General features: G+C 40.9%; 1 protein-coding gene across 7 annotated transcripts in view; it reads left to right on the top strand.

The window, feature by feature from the left end:
- The window catches only part of DMD (dystrophin), a 6960831-nt gene that overhangs the window by 4344786 nt on the left and 2597682 nt on the right, over positions 1-18363 (top strand). The window lies entirely within an intron of this gene.

Raw genomic sequence — 18363 nt, 5'->3', positions numbered from 1 at the left:
TTATTCTCTGCCATACATGGTAAATATATTGAAAATCACATTGAAGTTCCATAATCTTATAAAGGAATTTGGCTTTCGGACTCCTTCCTCCATATTCTCCTGGAACTCCTCCATGGCTTGCAATATCCTTATAATGTATGGCAGAGGGTATTTTATCCCATATATTATAACCAGTTATGAGTGCCCTAATACCGTAGTTTTGGGGGACAGTTGTGTATTTTATAGAGTAAAATATGTGTTGTGATCCATGAGTGTATGAGACACTCAACTCTTTACAAAGGCTCTCAAAAATGTTCTGATGTCTTGTGTCATTTTAATGGTGTTTTTTAAGTGCAATAGTGTAGCGTTTGTTTACTGAACATAGATTTCCATTATTATTTGTCATTCATTACAAATAACCCGATAAATTTCAATATATGCAGTGACTCCTGTAACTCTTCTGACTCGTGTTACTACACATATCTGAATTTGGGTCTTTTTGGTAATTATTGTAAAACCTGCTGATATTCATCGAGTAAAAATGTCCAAAGAATTACAGAAAATGTGGATTTCTTTCTGAAATAAGCACCCGAATCAAAATGTTATTTTCCAAAAACTTGCAATAGGCTATCATTATCGCACCTGATAAACACTGAATATCTCGGTCGGTTTTTATCAAGTGCAATTATTATCTAATTCGATAATGGCGATCTCCTAGTTAGTGTTTTGACTTTCTTGAAGTAGGTTAGTGACCTTTCCTCAAGTGTAAATGATGGGATCCTGATAAGAATCAAGCTGGGTATTACATGGTGAGTTGCTACTATTCATATCTTGTTTTGTGGTGCATATTGTAATGCATCTTAACTTCTTCTAATCAGGGGTTGTCATTTTGGCTGGTGCTGTGTGCTGGTCAGGTGGTGTAGTTTTGTGCTTTTTCACACTTAAGTTGTTTCTTCGTTCAGTTATTCAACATCTTGTATGAAGACTTTTGTATGCTTTACTTGCCTGAGCAACTTCTTAACATAAACGCAAAATCGGTAGAGATCAGAAACTGATGCATAAAAAGATGATGTGAGCCTAGTATGGAATGCCACCAGTTACATTGCGGGTGTAGAAGCCTAACTGAATGAGCTTACTAGTGCAGATGTGCTAGTTTCTTTCGTGTCTGTTGTCCACAGGTTTGGTAGTTCCTTGTCTACAGATCAGTTAGCTTATAATAAAAATAAAGTTCTATTTGGAGGTATGCAAGATGGCAAAGAGGTATACCACTAGTTTCTTCTTTCTCCACTACAACAAATCTGACAATTTAAATTCGGCATGTCCTTTTTAATGTTTTCAGGCTTGAACATGCTGACTTCACTCATTGTGAATATTAGTATTCCTAATGCATAGTGGGATACACTAATAACTCCACACTGATTTTGTCTGCATTGTTTCTATTTAATGGTCTTTGTTTAGTTGCCCTGCAGCAAATGGAAAATGCTTCACTTCCTAATGTAAGTAAACTTTTTATCTGAACTGGCACTGGTGTCATATTCCTCTGGCAGTGTAACATTCGAAGTTGACCTCGATGAAAAATAAATTTGGAGACTGTTTTAACTGGATTGAGGTGAACTGCAGCAGTTGAGCCGATTGCATGAGCATCCTTGATGGTTGTAACTGCCAACCTTTATATATACCCAAGGACTCCCCGTTGACCTTTTGGTCCATTGATGGCATTTGTTGCAGTAGGTTTGGTGATAGGTTGCAGACTCTGCAAGTCAGGCTAAATCAGAGATGAAAGCCATTTCTAAAGTGCTGGAGCCCATCTCTTAGCTGCTTCAACTTTCCTCTATAATCTTCCTCTATAATTGTGGAAATAGAGGTCTGACTATTGTTAGGAGAATTTGTAAACATGTCAACCATCTTCAAATAATGCTTGATTAGTGTTAATACATGATGGATTCACATCTATGCCATGAGAAATTTCTGAAACAAATCATTATTAAGATGAGATGGAGACACTACTAACATGTATAATGCTGGTAGGCTAATAGCAACACATGAGTCAAAGAGAAGCACTGCTGTCCATATAGGCTATACGTAACACTAACAGCCGATTGATTAAACACCCTCTACAAATGTCTTAATTGTTTGCATATTATAAGGAGGGACAGTACAACTCAGATAGCACTGTTGAGGAGGATTTCACAACATCTCTCCCTCTCTACCTTAACCCCAAAATTGGGAGCTCTACTAGTGTGTGCAAGCTCAATGAAGGAAATAACAACTATAATTTCCAACTGGTCAACATGTAAATACCAAGGGCTAAATGGGTTCTCCGGTGAATTCTATGAGATAGGCCAATCAATCTTGAATGCTTTGCTACCTGCAGCATTTATTTAAGCTGAATCTTCAGAAGGCTTGGGCCATTATCCAATATGGCCACATTTCACTCATCCCCAAGGATAGTGAAGACCCTTTGGAGTCTACAGTTAACCATCCTTTTCTTTAATAACTGTTCATGTAAAGGTCATGGCCAAAATTGTGGCATCCATGTTATGTAAGGTGATATGATCTGTAATCCACGCATCACCAATTGACTTCGGACCGGGTTGTTTGTCCAGAAATCAATTTTGAACTCTGGTACACAAAATACTTGTTGAAGAATGTTGAAGAATGCCTTGGTTCACTCACTTAATGCACAGGAAATCTTCAGCCATGTCAAGTGGGTGTACCTTTTCTGTACCCTTGAAAAGACTGGATTGGCAAAATATTTAGCATCCAACCAGGGCCTCTAGGTTATATGATTTCCCAGCTGCAAGTATTAACTGCAGCATGTGTGATTCCTACCCAAATAGGATTAACCAGGGAACGTTGTCTCATCTCTTTTGTCTTTTGCCCAGCAACCTCAGTCAATGAGATGACATGCAGGAAATATCCACACCAGTTGTCCCAGTTAATGTATTACCATGCACAGCTGGTATTTTGTTTGCCATCACCCTACGTACATTATCTATCCCTCCTTTGATGTTCCATTCTTAATTGTGTTAAAATATTCAGGATACAAGATAAATTGGAGCAGGTGCAAGGTCCTATCCATGTCTCATCATACTACCAAAGCTGGACTATCTGGTTAGGACATAGAATGGATGTCTAAAGGACTCAAATATATGACATTCAAATTGGCAAGGGCTTAGACAGCATGTTTAAGAATAACCTGACCCTCTTGATAAAGCAAACTAAAATGGCATGACGAGATGGTCACATCTCCATCTGTCTCTATAGAGTAATGTATAAACTATTAAAATTGACCTAAACCCCCAAAAATATTTATATTCTTGGGATGATACCTATGTTGGTACACATGTTACTATTAACTCAGGCATGCTCTTACATTACAATGTTGCAACCTAGTTTGAAATCCCACATACACTGGGCACACACCAAATCCAGAGGATTATGACTACGTAAAATGGAAACTTGCTACCTGGCCCTATATCTCTCCCACATGATTATACCCAGTACCTCAAAGGAATACTCCTGGTTTATCTATACAAAGGCATAACACCATTCTTAGATAACCAGATTATAAAGCTCATTTTCTCAATGGGGAAACTGTGCAAAGGAAACTTAAAGCGCACTCCGTAATAAATGACAGTGCTCCCATCTGGCATAATGGAACTCTGCTTATCAATGGACCATGCTACTCTGTGTTAATTTGTCCCAATGCTTAATTTGTGCTTGTTGTTTCCGGTGCTCAGCACCGGCACTTATTTTTGTCGGCCAGGGCTTATTCTTCTGCGTCAAGCATTTGCTGTGAGTAAAAGACACATATGTGAAAGACGGATGAAGGGAAATTGCAAAAGCATCACAAAGGGAGAAAGCTGCAAGAGTGAGATGAAGGGGCAGGTAGGTGCTTTAAATGGATTGCAGAGGCCCGAGATGGCTTCAGTATTACGCCGCCTCAGTATTCTGTGTTCGCACATTTAATTGCAGCAGCCACATGTCTAAGAGGAGGACTTTGGCCACCGGCACCTTTTTTATTTTCAAATTAAGCACTGTTTTGTCCACAGAATGAATATTCCATTACATCAACTGGTCCCAGAGAGGTTTGTCAAAGCTCATCTGGCCACCACAAAACAAGTGTAGCATGGGTAATAACTGGCTAGTGCAATGTTACCAACTTTTGCATTATTTCAGATGCTGCTTGGGACCTATTCTACCTCAACTGTATAAATCACCCTTTCAACTATATCTTCAAGTCTGTTAACTCTTCTGCGGGCTGTACAAAGTCAAGGTAAAAAAACTGTCCTCCAAGTCTGCCAATGTATGCGGGCTTTGTACCTTGTCGTTTTTGCTGACAGGCTTTTCAACACCTGCACTGCAGCACTCATTCAGCAGTGCTGCAGTTGAGGGTTGAGAAATGTCTGGGAACAAGGACGGCAGGGGAGCAAGGGTAAGGAGTAACCTTGTAAAAAAAGGAAAACAGCAATCAACTCGGGGAAAACACTAGCTTTGAGAGTAATTCGGAATTCTCCCCGTGGAGGAATGTCCACAAATCTCCAACTGAATGTGCTTCAAGGCAGTATTAACAACTTATGCTAAAGGGAAATATTACCATGAAGACTGGGCAGAACTGTTGATATCTCCTAAAGAAATTGTCAAGGAAGCTACTCCCACATTTATTTCAATATTCTACACAATTGGTATTGTTCGCCTGGAAGATTACACAAGGCAGGTCTTCTTAACAATTTGAAGTGTTGAAGGTGTATTCAGGAGGAATGTGCCCGATTACATGCCTTATGGGGTAGTCTAAATCTACAACTGCACTTGGAGTTCATGTGAGACAAACTATGACACACCATCGACCTTGACATTCCCACTTCCACACATCCTGCCACCTTACACAACAAGAAAGGCATTGGTGGACTGGAAAATCACAGCCCCAGGTGGGTTGCAATGGGTCTGTTTAAGACTAAAACTGTGTTCTGTTCTAGGGAGACAATTGCCTTACCTACCTCTAATGAATAACAGAACTACATTGGATTGCCTCCTGTGAACAAATCATATACAAATTCAGTGATAAATTGAGATGCATTTGAACAAATCAAAGGTTCTATTTTGGAAAGACTTACCCATGACTTATGACACTTGCCAAAGAGCATGCGTCTTAGGGGAGCTGAAATCATGTTGCTTACTGCAGAATCAAATGAAACACTTAGGGCCTGATTTAGATGGTTTACTACGCCATAACGGTGACAGATAACCCATCCAATGAAATCTAAATCCTATTGGATATAATGGTATTTAGATTTTGGCGGATATCCTTCACCGTTGTGATGGAGTAACCTCTTGCTGAGTTCTAAATCAGTCCCTTTTTTCCATAGTCTTTCTGTCGGTGGCCATGGATAGTAGACTATGATCTATTGATGCATTCTTTTTTGTGAAGTACTCGTTACTATGTTGCTGGCCTGTACAGAATCCATGTACCAGTTACAGTTCATATTCATATCCTTTTTGATCATGTGATAGTGCTAAAGCATTTTCACCTCAAGGTGGAGATTTGAAAATGCTTTCCTCAAGGTCGATGAGATCTTTGGGCCCAGGGAGGAGTGGGGCTAAAAGTATGCAGTCATTCCAATCTCAATCAAAACAACAAAATTTAAACCACATGACCGATTTGGCCACGGAAACAAGATTCCAATCTGTGAAAAGTTTCACAGCTTTATTATAAACATGGAGCCAAAGTAACAAAAATTGAGTGCAAGATTAAATTATACAAATAAAGTAAAAATGCAGGCTGACTAAATCTACATCATAAATTTAATCTACTCAAATTCAACGCCATTAGGCATTCCAAAAGAATTACGCATACCAGCAAAGAAACAACTTAGATGGACAAGGTGTTGGGCAACCCCCTACTATCACAAATTAGGACAAAAACATACATGTGAAAACATTTATTAAACTCCTGTACAAAGAATGGATTTTATCTGTACAGCAAGCCATCCCTACATTTGCCCATGTGGGGATGACCTAGCACATGGGCAAAAAGAAAAGAAAAAGAAGACAAAACAATTTGGAAAAGCAATCTAGCTCGGCTAAGTTAATCTAACTATAAAAATAGGCAGATGTCAACATACTAACTCAATTAAAACAGGACAAGGGGGGCATTTAACATTGCAATTGAATACACCTCTCCTGGGATCAGCATACAATTAAGGTTAGTTGACAAAACAGTGAATCTTTGGCAAAGTAGTAGATGCACCATCAGGTGGAAAGTGCAGAACACAGGCTGCATATGGAAATCAGGAAAAGTCCAAGGGGACAAATTAAAAATTCAAGAGCGAAGTGAGAATAATACTGCATGAGAATCAAGAGAGGACTCACTGAAACATAGAATGTCAGTCCCTATTCTAAAATACACAAAGCAATTTCATTGGTTAATTCAATGAGTCCACATTACGCAAAAAGGACAATATCCAATTAAAACATGAGATGAATTTGCAACAACAATGAATATTCCCAGGTATGGGGGAAGTCTTCTCTCCTTCTGTGTGACACCAGCAATAACTAGCAACTGTGATCATTACTTGATACATTCCACCATATTCCCGTTGCTCACGACAGTTCCAGTGGTTCTCATGAGACCGTATAATGAAACAATAAGGTCTGTCTTAATTCCAGCTCTCAATGTACCACTTTCAAGGTCACTGGGGAAAAACTTACATAAAATACAATCGGGTTCTTTACTATTCATGTGAAACTACCTAATGGAAAAATTAATGTTAGAAAAAAGATGACTCGACATTTCATGTTACTGAAATATGAAAACGTAAGACCTAGTTATGTTAATGCAAGAAACTAAGGGGCATATTTATACTCTGTTTGCGCCGGATTTGCGTCGTTTTTTTTTACGCAAATCCGACGCAAAACTAACCCCATATTTATACTTTGGCGTTAGACCCGTCTAGCGCCAAAGATCTTGGAGTTTCCGTCATTTTTTAGCATGGACACCTTCCTTGCGTTAATGATATGCAAGGTAGGCGTTCCCTTCTAAAAAATGACTCCGAGGCATGTGCGCCGTATTTACACTCCCGGGTAAAAATGACGCCCGGGAGTGGGCGGGTCAAAAAAATGACGTCCAGCCGCTTTAGCGTTATTTTTTAACGCCTGGTCAGGGCAGGCGTTAAGGGACCTGTTGGCTCGGTAGGAGCCCAGAGGTGCCATCCCATGCCCCCAGGGATACCCCCTGCCACCCTTGCCCACCCCAGGAGGACACCCAAGGATGGAGGGACCCATCCCAGGGAACTTAAGGTAAGTTCAGGTAAGTATATATATTTTTTTTTTTGGGTGGCATTGGGGGCCTGATTTGTGCCCCTCTACATGCCACTATGCCCAATGGCCATGCCCAGGGGACATAAGTCCCCTGGGCATGGCCATTGGGCAAGGGGGCATGACTCCTGTCTTTGCTAAGACAGGAGTCATTTAAATGGGGGTTCGGAGTCCAAAAAAATGGCGCAAATTGGGTTGAGGCGAAAATTTTGCCTCAGCCTGACTTGCCCCATTTTTTGACGCCCAAGCTCCATTTTCCCCTACGCCGGCGCTGCCTGGTGTAAGTCATTTTTTTTGACGCACACCAGGCAGCTCCGCCAGCTAACGTCATTCCATAAATAAGGCGCCCGCATGGCGCTTTGGAATGGCGTTAGCCGGCGGTAAATTGTTTGACGCACAACTGCGTTGGCGCAGTTGTGCGCCAAAAAGTATATATACGGCCCTAAATGCATTAGTATCGTCATTAATATAACACATATAGCATACAAACCTATGAATTCATCATTAATAATATATCATAAAATAGGCAAAGACATTTCAATATTAATTGCAAACTTTATTAATGCATTACATTAGATATGAAAGAGATGTGCATGTGTTTTTCTGCACACATGTAACTTTAAACTAATAATCATAAATCAACATAAATCATATTAATTTCTACTCATAGTCATTTATTCAAATTACTTATATATTTCAACATTATTAAATCATGTTAAAATTTTATCAGTTCTGGTAGGCACGGTAGGTACAATGTCCACCACAAATTAAAATGAGTGCACTTTAAAAATACATGTTAGTGCAGCTGTCTAAATTGAGCTATTAAATGCTAATATAAAACTCACCTAGTGCTGACTTCTGTGCCATTAAAGCATTACTAAAAGTTATGCTCCAACAATAGACATAAAAAGATCTGAGAATGTACTGTTTGACAGTATGAGAATATGTGGAAGCTCCTTTGTTCTTCTTTATTATGTTACACCTTTTATCCTTTCGATCTTTTAGGGAATTACAGTGTTCAACAATGGTTTACCATTCTGATCCTAGTTACTTTGGTAGTGCCATGATCTGAATAGTCTTGATGTCTTATCTGGCTTAATTTGACTCCTTTACATCTACCCTGCATTTCACTTGACCGCAACTATGTTATTGTATCAGAGGTTAAAACACTTTTCTTCATTACCTTTCAATTACCTGGGTTGAAGTTGTTGCTGGGTAGTGTATATCAAACACTCCAACATTATGTTGTTTGAAATGCAAGCTTTGTTGAGACTTTTTTTGCCTGGGATGAATAGGGTTGTTTACATACAACACATTTCTTGAGTACTACAATAAAGGCATATTGCAGCAAAAACAAGAATATTGCTGAAAACTAACACCGTGTGCTATGGTAGCAAGAAAATTGCCCCAAATCCTAGGCCTATGTACCAAGTCAGGACCAGACAGCCCTTTTATTTTACCGAACATATAACCAGTGAGCTGGAGCCCTTGGAGTCCGGTTTTGAACGCCCAGGGCCTCTCCTTCTGCCTCTGTCACCCTCCTTCCGCTGATTAAATGCATAGGCAGGGAGAGGCTTCAAGAGAGAGATAAAATGAGAGAGAGGGAGGGGCGGAAGAGAGAAGGTGATCAGAAATGGAGAAGAGAGAAAGGAGAGAGAGAATGGACTGAAGGAAAGTGAGAGAGTGCCCAAGGAGACAAAGGAAGTGGGGCTGATTTGAGCATATTTGCCACAGCTGCTCTTGGTTCCCTGGTAAAGGCCATACCTCAGGTATAGAATTTAGTTGTATTTTAAATCTGTTTGTGGCAGATTTATAGATGACTGGACATGACACATGAGAATCACATAAGCTAGGTTAATGAAATGATGCTAAGCTGGATATTCAAGTTGCTTTAGGTTGACTGCTGAGTGCTTTTCTGGGATGGCTATATTGGGACCGTTCTGTCCTCCTGAGGCATGCATCAGTTTCTGATGCTGTGAATTTCAACTACAACTTCTAAATATATGGAGCCAGTGGATACAGTTTGAAGGAAGCTCCAGTGTCTAGCACAATGTATCATAGACAAGAGTGTCCACAAATGCAGACACACAGAAACCATAGCTGAGCATTTCCAGGATAGCAATGGCATGGATGTAAAGAATTTGGGAGACACTGTCTGCCCCTTAGCTATTTCAAGCGGTTATCAATTCACTTGCACAGCAGGGAACAATACAAGGCTACCTAAGCTTCCAGAAGACTCTAGAGGAATGGATTCCTTTCTTGCAAAACACATCCACCTACTGTTGGACTCATAATCACACCAACAATCATTTTTTAATGTTCCCTGTGATTATAAGGTATTTTGGGGCTGATATAAGAGCCCCTAGTGGCATCCTAACAACACATTAGCTTCATTTGTTTATGCTAATGTGGTGTTAGATGGCCAAAAACACCACAACATATTTGCAAAGTGGCACAATGCATGCATTGCACCACTTTGTAACCCTTTGCTCTACATTATGCCTGTGCCAGGCATAATGTATGCAAAGGGAGCCTTCCCCTGTTAAGGGGGCTCAAAAAATGGTGCACGGAAGTCTAAGAGATTTCCTTGTGCTATTTTTCTCAGCACTTTTAATGCCTGCTCAGAGCAGGCGGTAAAAGGGGGCATCTATTGAATACAATGGGGCTCTATGTACTCTGCAGGTGCTACTCCTGCAGAGTACCTCAATAGCGTAAAAAGAAATATGCTATTGCCCCCTACCTTGCGCCATGGTGGTAAGGGGGATGCTAAGGGGTGCAAGGAAAGTGGTTTTCTTAAAACAGCCCTTTGTGTGTTACAGGGTTTTCCCAAAACCTTGCTGTTTTCCTAATTGTCTTCTTTTGAGGTTCTCTTTTGTTGTTATTCCTAAAAACAAATAAGAAAGACAATAGAAAATGTTATTTAATGTTCTTTCTTCTTGTGTAGAACCTTTAATTTGCAGTATTAGTAGCCTTAATGTCTTGCTACAATCTGCATTACCTCTAGACACAGATAAGGAAGAGGAGAAAAGGTATATTTATTTATTGACTACCTGCATTTTCTGTTTTTTTAATCGTTCTGCTATTGTTCTTTTTAAATAAACGTTTGCAGAGAGGTATGACATTTTATTTCACCCTTTTAATAGCTAGGAGTTGGATTAGGTTGTGATTTATTGTCATATCGTATAAGTGCGCCTTGCTTTATTTCTATGTTTTTTATATTTACACTTGTAAGATTAAGTAATTCATTTTAAAGAAGCTTTACGCCTATATGCTCAAATTGTTACTATACGCCAGCAAATGGCTATGGCCCCTTCAAAATCAACCTGAGCAGTATGCTAGTTATTATGTTCTCCTTTGTGTATTATTATCTCTTTGCACGAAAACGCCTCACTCATTTAATTCTCTCTGCAAAACAGAAAAGATTTACCTCAAAACATTTAAATGGCCGAAGTTAAGTCTGCTAGATTTAAGTTTCTTAAACAAAAAAAACTGTTAATGGAGGTGTTCCTCCGCTCTTGTACAGTATGTCTGCCTGTGTGTTTATGTTGCATAAGACAGTCTTTATATTATAACCCCCCTTGACACTGATTCCTGGACCTTAATGACCGCAAACGACGCACAGTACTTCAGACAGTCCACAAATACTATGGGTATTTGCGGGGTGGGGGAGGAGTCGTATAAAATTCTTTAAAAATCCGTAATTTTGTTAGTGAGCATTCGTTAGAATATTACAGGTCATTTCCCACACTAGAATTGGCGGGAGTAAGGCATTGCCATAATGTGACAAGAGAAAGAAATTCGGACATTTCAGTAAGCTATAGGGAAAGGGGGTTAGTCACAAGAAAAATAATTACCATATGGAAAGAAATGAATAAAACACATTTTGGACACAAAAATAGATATTCCATGTTTAGTCATGTTACCCAATGGACTACCCAGCAAAGTAAATCGTGTGCAAAATTATGCTTAGAACTCTCTAGTTTGCACCGATTTACCCGGCATACGTCTCTATAGTTTTGTGAATGTCTGAAAAAGTCATAATCTAGACACAGTGTAGTTTAAGATTTAAAATGATTAGATTTCTGACTTATTTGTGAACTGGATCCCCAGACTGCAGGAAGACCAGAGGTGTGCAAAGATATTTTTTCGCCTGTAAAGTTTTGTTGGGATTCCGATTTTCACCCTTCACAACGTTTTAAAATGTGTTTTCCCTCACTATTTTGTTAGTGCTAAATAAGGAAACATGTAACGTTATTCGACACAAAACTTTGGACTCCGTAAAGAATAAAACTTTGAGGTGTTTTTCATAAACCTTCACATAGACTGCTTTATAAAGTGCACATTATGTGCACCCCCAAGCATAGACCCGTACACCACTCTAAAGGATGACCCCCAGGAAATTCTGCCTCTTAAATAGCAATATTTCTGTGTGCATATGTATTTTCAGCAGGAAAAAAAAAGTTAAGTCTACTTATGTGAACCTTTTTAGTACTGACAAAAACCTTTTTTTTAATGAATAATAGTGTATTTGAGGGCATTTTTAGCTATTGTTAGCACGTCAGACCTTATTTGGTCTTCATATGTTATTAGATAAGGGGACGTGTTATAGGTCGATTAACTTTTTGACTATGCTCAGAGTGATTCCACTGTAGGTCTCTAAACTCCCTTTAAATACATCTGCATAATCAATAAACATCAAGGAAAACTCTTTATACTCATCAATTGTCACGCACCATGACCCAATTGGACAGGAGTACCCACACCATTTAATAAAAGTTAGAGCATTTATTTCTCTAGATTAACAATGCTAATATAATGTAAATTAATCTCAAAACCAGATGGTATACATACACAAACAACACCGGTTGACCAAATCTTCTAAAGAATATCAATTTAACTAGTGCATTGGCTATCAAACATTCTAAAACCATGGTACAAATCAACAACAAGAACAACTGCACATTTGAAGTGACATGCATTTAAATTCAGCAAATTAATAACATCAACCCCTTTGATAATGATTGGTTAGCATTTTCTGTGTCTTTCTCTCTACCTTCAGATTAGAATAGCATGTTTGGGCTTCCTGCAAACAGTTTAACCAACATAAATTTGGAAAACATCTATCTATGGCTGTAACAACTTAGCGGTTGGTACCTAGAAACAAACAACAAACTTACAACAAGAACAATAGCATTTGTTATTCTTCTCCTCATATGGACCAGCAAGCTGTGATTATCTTCGTCAGTTGGACATCGGTTCGGTCAGCATCAGCAAAAGGACAGTGAAAGGGGAATGGTTCAGAGACATGGACTCTAGACTATCAGAACCAATCAAGAAGCAATCTATAAGGTCAGCATCAATTCATTTAGCCATCAAGCTTCAAAGTTAAGGTTAAGAATAAAGTCATCAGGAACTGGTCAGCTCCCAAAACAGAATAGAGTGAACTTCTACGAAGGAAATCAAAGTATGAAAAGGCACGTTTCTCGCGGTGCAGTTGAGCTAAGTCAGAATCACCTAAAGAACTTCCCACATTATTATTGGTCTGAAAATCGAACGTTTACAGTCACCCCATTTAGAATTAGCCATCAAATCAAAGATATAACTAAACGTTGATGATTGGCTCATCTTTCTCCTGTTCCCATCGTCCAACTCGTCAGGTAACAATTTTGTAACACTCCATACTCCAGTCTGTGCATGCATTGTTGGTTCCTGGGAACATTGCTGTTTCACGCATCAAGTTACAGTGTAACAAATACTAATACAAGATATTCTAGCAAGCGGTTCTGATGAGAAAGTTAAAGACCTGCTAACGTTTGGTCAATGCAGTGTGTACAATACATGAATTCATTTCTCTGGTCATACATTCCCCCGATTTCATTAAACAGTGCAGCTTAATATGAGGTTGTGTAAACCAGGCCCAAACCTCGCTAACCTAAGGCCTACAATTAATAAGACAAATACATAACACATAATCATTAATATAACACACTGCTACGTTTCTTTCTCTAATGCAGGTCCTTCAATTAATATTCATAAGCATATAATGAAGACACTTCGTACTTTAATGACGGCCAGTCAAGTGGGCACATTTTCCGAGTCACACATTATTTTCTAAATTAGTCAAGTTTCCTTGTTTGCGATTTACAAGGGGCTGCTGGTGGTGGAGTTAAATGAACTTCCAAGTTTATCAGTGGTGACGATTTCCTATCTTTCAGCGCCATAGAATATAAGAAAGGGCTGTTGAAGAGTTCTGAAAAAAAACTCTTCCCATAGCCAAGAATCAAAGGAAATGGGAAAGAAAAAAATTGAGCCTTGCTTTGCAGTAGGAGGTTGAGCAGAAGGCTGGCCTTCACAACCAACGGGCTGGAACAGATAACAGATGATGAAATTCAACCCTTAGAGAATAAGATAAAGTCTTACTGTATCCATCAGTTAAAAAGCAATAGGCTTTTTTAATTAAAAAGCTAAAGCAAAAAACTGTGATAGAAATGATAATAAACAGACCATATCATCAAGAAAGTGGTGCATTATGATAAGATGTAGTTCAAGATACTCTTTGATCTGCCACATTTTGTAAATGTAACGTGTTGACTAGCCCCAGCATTTGAGGTTACTCACAGAACCTAAATGGCTGATGTAGTTGAATTTAACCTTGCTAGAGGACCCAAAGAGAGGCCAAAGAAAAACCAAGCAAAATAAACTCCTGGTTGAGCCTCCTTTTTCTTTCAATTAAGTCAGGTACTGTTGGGTGGATTCACTTAGTGAGTTGTTACCCGGGTACCTAAGACGCTCCATTTCAGAGAGGCAAAGATGTGCTTAATGATACACTGCGCACCCAACCATTCAGTTGTTCATATGATGTTGATGTAAGTCTCTATTATTCTTCGGGAAAACACAGAACATCTGTAAGAGCAGTTGAAGTCAATGATATAAATGATACTTATAAAGGTTTTTAGCAACCAGCAACTATCAAGTCTGTTGAGTACCTCTTGGTGAACATTATACAAATATGACAGAAGAAGTAAACAAAAACAATACTTCTTGGGTAGATAGAATTCTTACTTCACTTCCCAGATTAGACAATAATGTTTTACTACTTTGAAGTTCATTTGGATAGGCTTCAGTATTGTGGTTGATAATGATGTGTTACATAGATCCGCACAGGACTGTATTCTTTTCCTCCACCCATATTCTTTGCAAACTATCTTTCCTTCAAGGCATTCCGAAAGGACTCACAACACAACTTCCAATATCTTTCCCTAAGTCCCTTATAGGAGGCATTTTAACTGATAAATAGTTCCATTCAGTATCTCCCAATTTCATGACAAGAAAAGTTAAGCAAACACCATGCCAAGCTGCTATAGATTGGGTTTCTGGTTGGCAGAGGTATGCACCCTGTCCAAGCAGAAGCCACAACCCTAGTCAGGGTAAATCATATACACAATCTAAATTAGCCTGTGCTCACTCCTTGATAGCTTCACACAGAGCACTCAGGCTTAACCTAAAAGGCAATATGTTAAGTATTTGTGCGATAGTTCAAACAGTAAACACACCACACAAAAAACACACCTGGATAGAAAAATAGAGCTTACTTTAATGAACAAATCAAGACCAACACAACAAAAATCCAATAAATAGTCATCAAGATATGAATTCTAAAATAATAAACTTAGTTGTAGTGCTTAAAGGCATAAAGCACCAACCAGGGCTGTCTGATCATGCTATACCGGGTCAAATCTGAAAAGGCAGGCCAACCACAATGGAATGTGAGTCGGATACAGGGAGCAGCCAATAAATCGGCTCAGAGCCCGCTAGCTCGAAGATTAGTCAGGAATGGAGGAGATGTGTTGTGTAGTTGGCAATGTGGTGTTTCCAATCCTTGCAGCAGTGATTCACAGGTGTTGATGGCAATGTGGTGTCCCCGATTCTTGTGGCAGCAGTGATGCATCTGCATCAGTGGAGATGCACCAGTTGCGAGCGGCGCAATGGCATTGATGCATGGATTTTGGACTGGAGCAGCACTTTTTACCTACTTCCAAGGGCCCAAGACTGGATTGGCACCACTTGAAAGGGCAAGACATACAGCAAGCAAAGACCAGGTGCTGGAGGTGTTGAGGCAGAAGTCTTTTGTGTCCATGAGACTTCAGAAGAACAGGACTCAAGCCACCAAGCTCTTGGAGTCACTCTGGTTCTGGGTAAAGCGATATGTTTCCAATCCTTTTCAACCAGGCAAGGAGGGCAGCAGGCAGTAGGTCAGCACAGCAAAAAAGCAGTTATTCCAGAGCAGCAGTCCAGCTGAGCAGCAGTCCTTGTAGCAGCACAGCAGTACCTTCTTCCTGGTAGGGTATCTACAAGTTCAGAAGTGTACTGAATTGGGAGGGTGGAAGTCTATTTCTTATACCCAGTGCTGCCTTTGAAGTGGGGGAGACTTCAGAGAATGGCTTTGAAGTGCAAAGAGGTCCTCCCTTCCCGCCCTGGCTCCAAACTCACTAAAGTGGGGGAATGCAGCCCCTTGCGTGGAGACAGGACACTGCCTATTCTAGTGTGTCAGCCCATCCCTTCTATAGTGCTCAGGATGGCCCATTAGGATGCTGATGACCCATCAGTCACACCTAAGCTCCCTTTGAATGTGCCTGTTCAGAGGGAATGCACAAGTCCAGATGCCACCTCACCCCAGAGGTGCTTAGGAGACAGGCTGCAGGCACACAGGGCCAAAAGTAGGAAAAGGCCTACTTTCTAAAAGTGACATTTTCAAAATTGTAATAATAAGTCTGACTTTACCATTCAAAAGGATTTGTTATTACAATTCCATTAGTACTAAACGTGACAGGTCTAGTCCTCCTCATTTAGGAAGTACAGCTGATTAGTTGTAATAAGGGATTCCCAATGTTATCCTATGAGAGGGGTAGGCCTCACAGTAATGAAAACACATTTGAGGGTTTTTAACTACCAGAACATGTAAAACGTAAATGTATAAGTCTTTTCCTCTATGTACACAGCACCCTGACTTATGTGCGACCTAGGGACTTCCCTAGGGATGACTTAAATGTAATAAAAGGGGAGCTTAAGCCTTGTCAAGGGGTTTAAATGGCATGTCAGCATGGCAGTGAAACACGGGCATTCAGGCTGCAATGGCAGGCTGGGGACATGTTTTAAAGTGCTACTTAAATGGGTGGTGCATGCAGTGCTGCAGGCCCAATAATAGCATTTCATTTAGAGACCATGGGCACATGAAACACACTTTACTAGGAACTTATAAGTAAATTAAATATGCCAAATAGGTATATACCAATCAAAGCATGTTTTAGGGAGTGAGCACGTGCACTTAAGCACAGATCAGCAGTAGTAAAGTGTTTCTGAGTCCTAATGCCAACAAAAAGAAATCAGCAACAATGTGAGGCAAGCAGGCAAATCATTGTGGGGAAAACCACCCTAAGGCTGTCAGGTTTATACCAACTCTTTAATATATATGAAGAAGCAGACCTTTCACACACCACTGCTCCATGCAATTGGGAATTAAATTGCTGAATGCATCCAAAATTTCAGTGCTTAATTTGAGACACTGGTTTCAGAGAAGCCACCGGCACTTATTTTGGGGAACAGCACTTATTTTTCTGCATCAGACATTTACCAATAGTAAGAGAGAAAAACACACAAAGAGGAAAGACAGAAGAATAGAATGATAGAAAAAACAGCACAGAGAGAGAAACCGGGTAACCGCAACATTGAAATGAAGGGGCAGAGAGTGTAGGCATCAGGTGGATTTCAGACTATGTAGCCCTGGTGTTAGACTTTTCATCCTTGGCATGGTCTCCCTTGAATTTGTGCCTCTGTTTCCCAGGTTGTTGATGTGTGCTGGATTCTGTTTTTGCTGTTTTTGTTACTCTGGGCACTTTACCACTGCTCACCAGTGCTAAAGTGCAAGTGCTCCTGTACAAAATGTATATGTAGTTGGTTTATCCATGATTGGCATATTTGATTTACTAGTAAGTCCCTAGTAAAGTGCACTAGAGGGGCCCGGGGCCTGTAAACCAAATGCTGCTAGTGGACCTGCAGCGCTGGTGGTACCACCCACAAAAGTAGCTCTGTAATCATGTCTCAGACCTGCCACTGCAGTCTCTGTGTGTGCAGTTGTAACTGTAAATTCGACTTTGCAAGTGTACCCACTTGCCAGGCCTAAATCTTCCCTTTCCTTACAAGTAAGACACCCCTAAGGTAGGCCCTAGGTAGCCCCAAGGGCAGGGTGCAGTGTATGGTTATGGTAAGACATATAGGGCCTCATTATGACCCTGGTGGGCGGCGGAGGCCGCCCGCCAGGATCCCGCCCTCCAAATTACCGCGCCGCGGTCAAAAGACCGCGGAGGGTATTACGAGTTTTCCCCTGGGCTGGCGGGCGGTTCCAGTTAAACCGCCCGCCAGCCCAGGGGAAAACGACCTTCCCACGAGGATGCCGGCTCGTAATCGAGCCGGCGGAGTGGGAAGGTGCGACGGGTGCTACTGCACCCGTCGCGTATTTCACTGTCTGCAAGGCAGACAGTGAAATACATTTTGGGGCCCTCTTACGGGGGCCCCTGCCGTGCCCATGCCATTGGCATGGGCACGGCAGGGGCCCCCAGGGGCCCCGCGACCCCCCCTACCGCCATCCTGTTCATGGCGGCTTTCCCGCCATGAACTGGATGGCGGTAGGGGGGGTCAGAATCCTCATGGCTGCGGAGCGCGCTCCGCAGCCATGGAGGATTCCAATGAGCAGCGGAAAGTCAGCGGGAGACCGCTGACTTTCTGCTTCTGACCGCGGCTGAACCGCCGCGGTCATAATGCTCATTGGAGCACCGCCAGCCTGTCGGCGGTGCTCCCGTGGTCGGTGGCCCTGGCGGCCACCGGCCGCCAGGGTCAGAATGACCCTCATAGTAATGTGTTTTATATGTCCTGACAGTGAAATATTGCTAAATTCGTTTTTCACTGTTGCAAGGCCAGTCCCTCTCATAGGTGAACATAGGGGCTACCTTTAGTAGATTCCCTTTGGGAGCAGATGGACATGTGAAGTTTGAGGTCTCTGAGCTCACAATT

The sequence above is a fragment of the Pleurodeles waltl genome, chromosome 8, assembly GCF_031143425.1.
Source record: "Pleurodeles waltl isolate 20211129_DDA chromosome 8, aPleWal1.hap1.20221129, whole genome shotgun sequence".
Lineage (NCBI taxonomy): Eukaryota > Metazoa > Chordata > Amphibia > Caudata > Salamandridae > Pleurodeles > Pleurodeles waltl.
The sequence above is the reverse complement of the archived record's forward strand: the minus strand, read 5'-3'. Positions and strand labels throughout refer to the sequence as shown.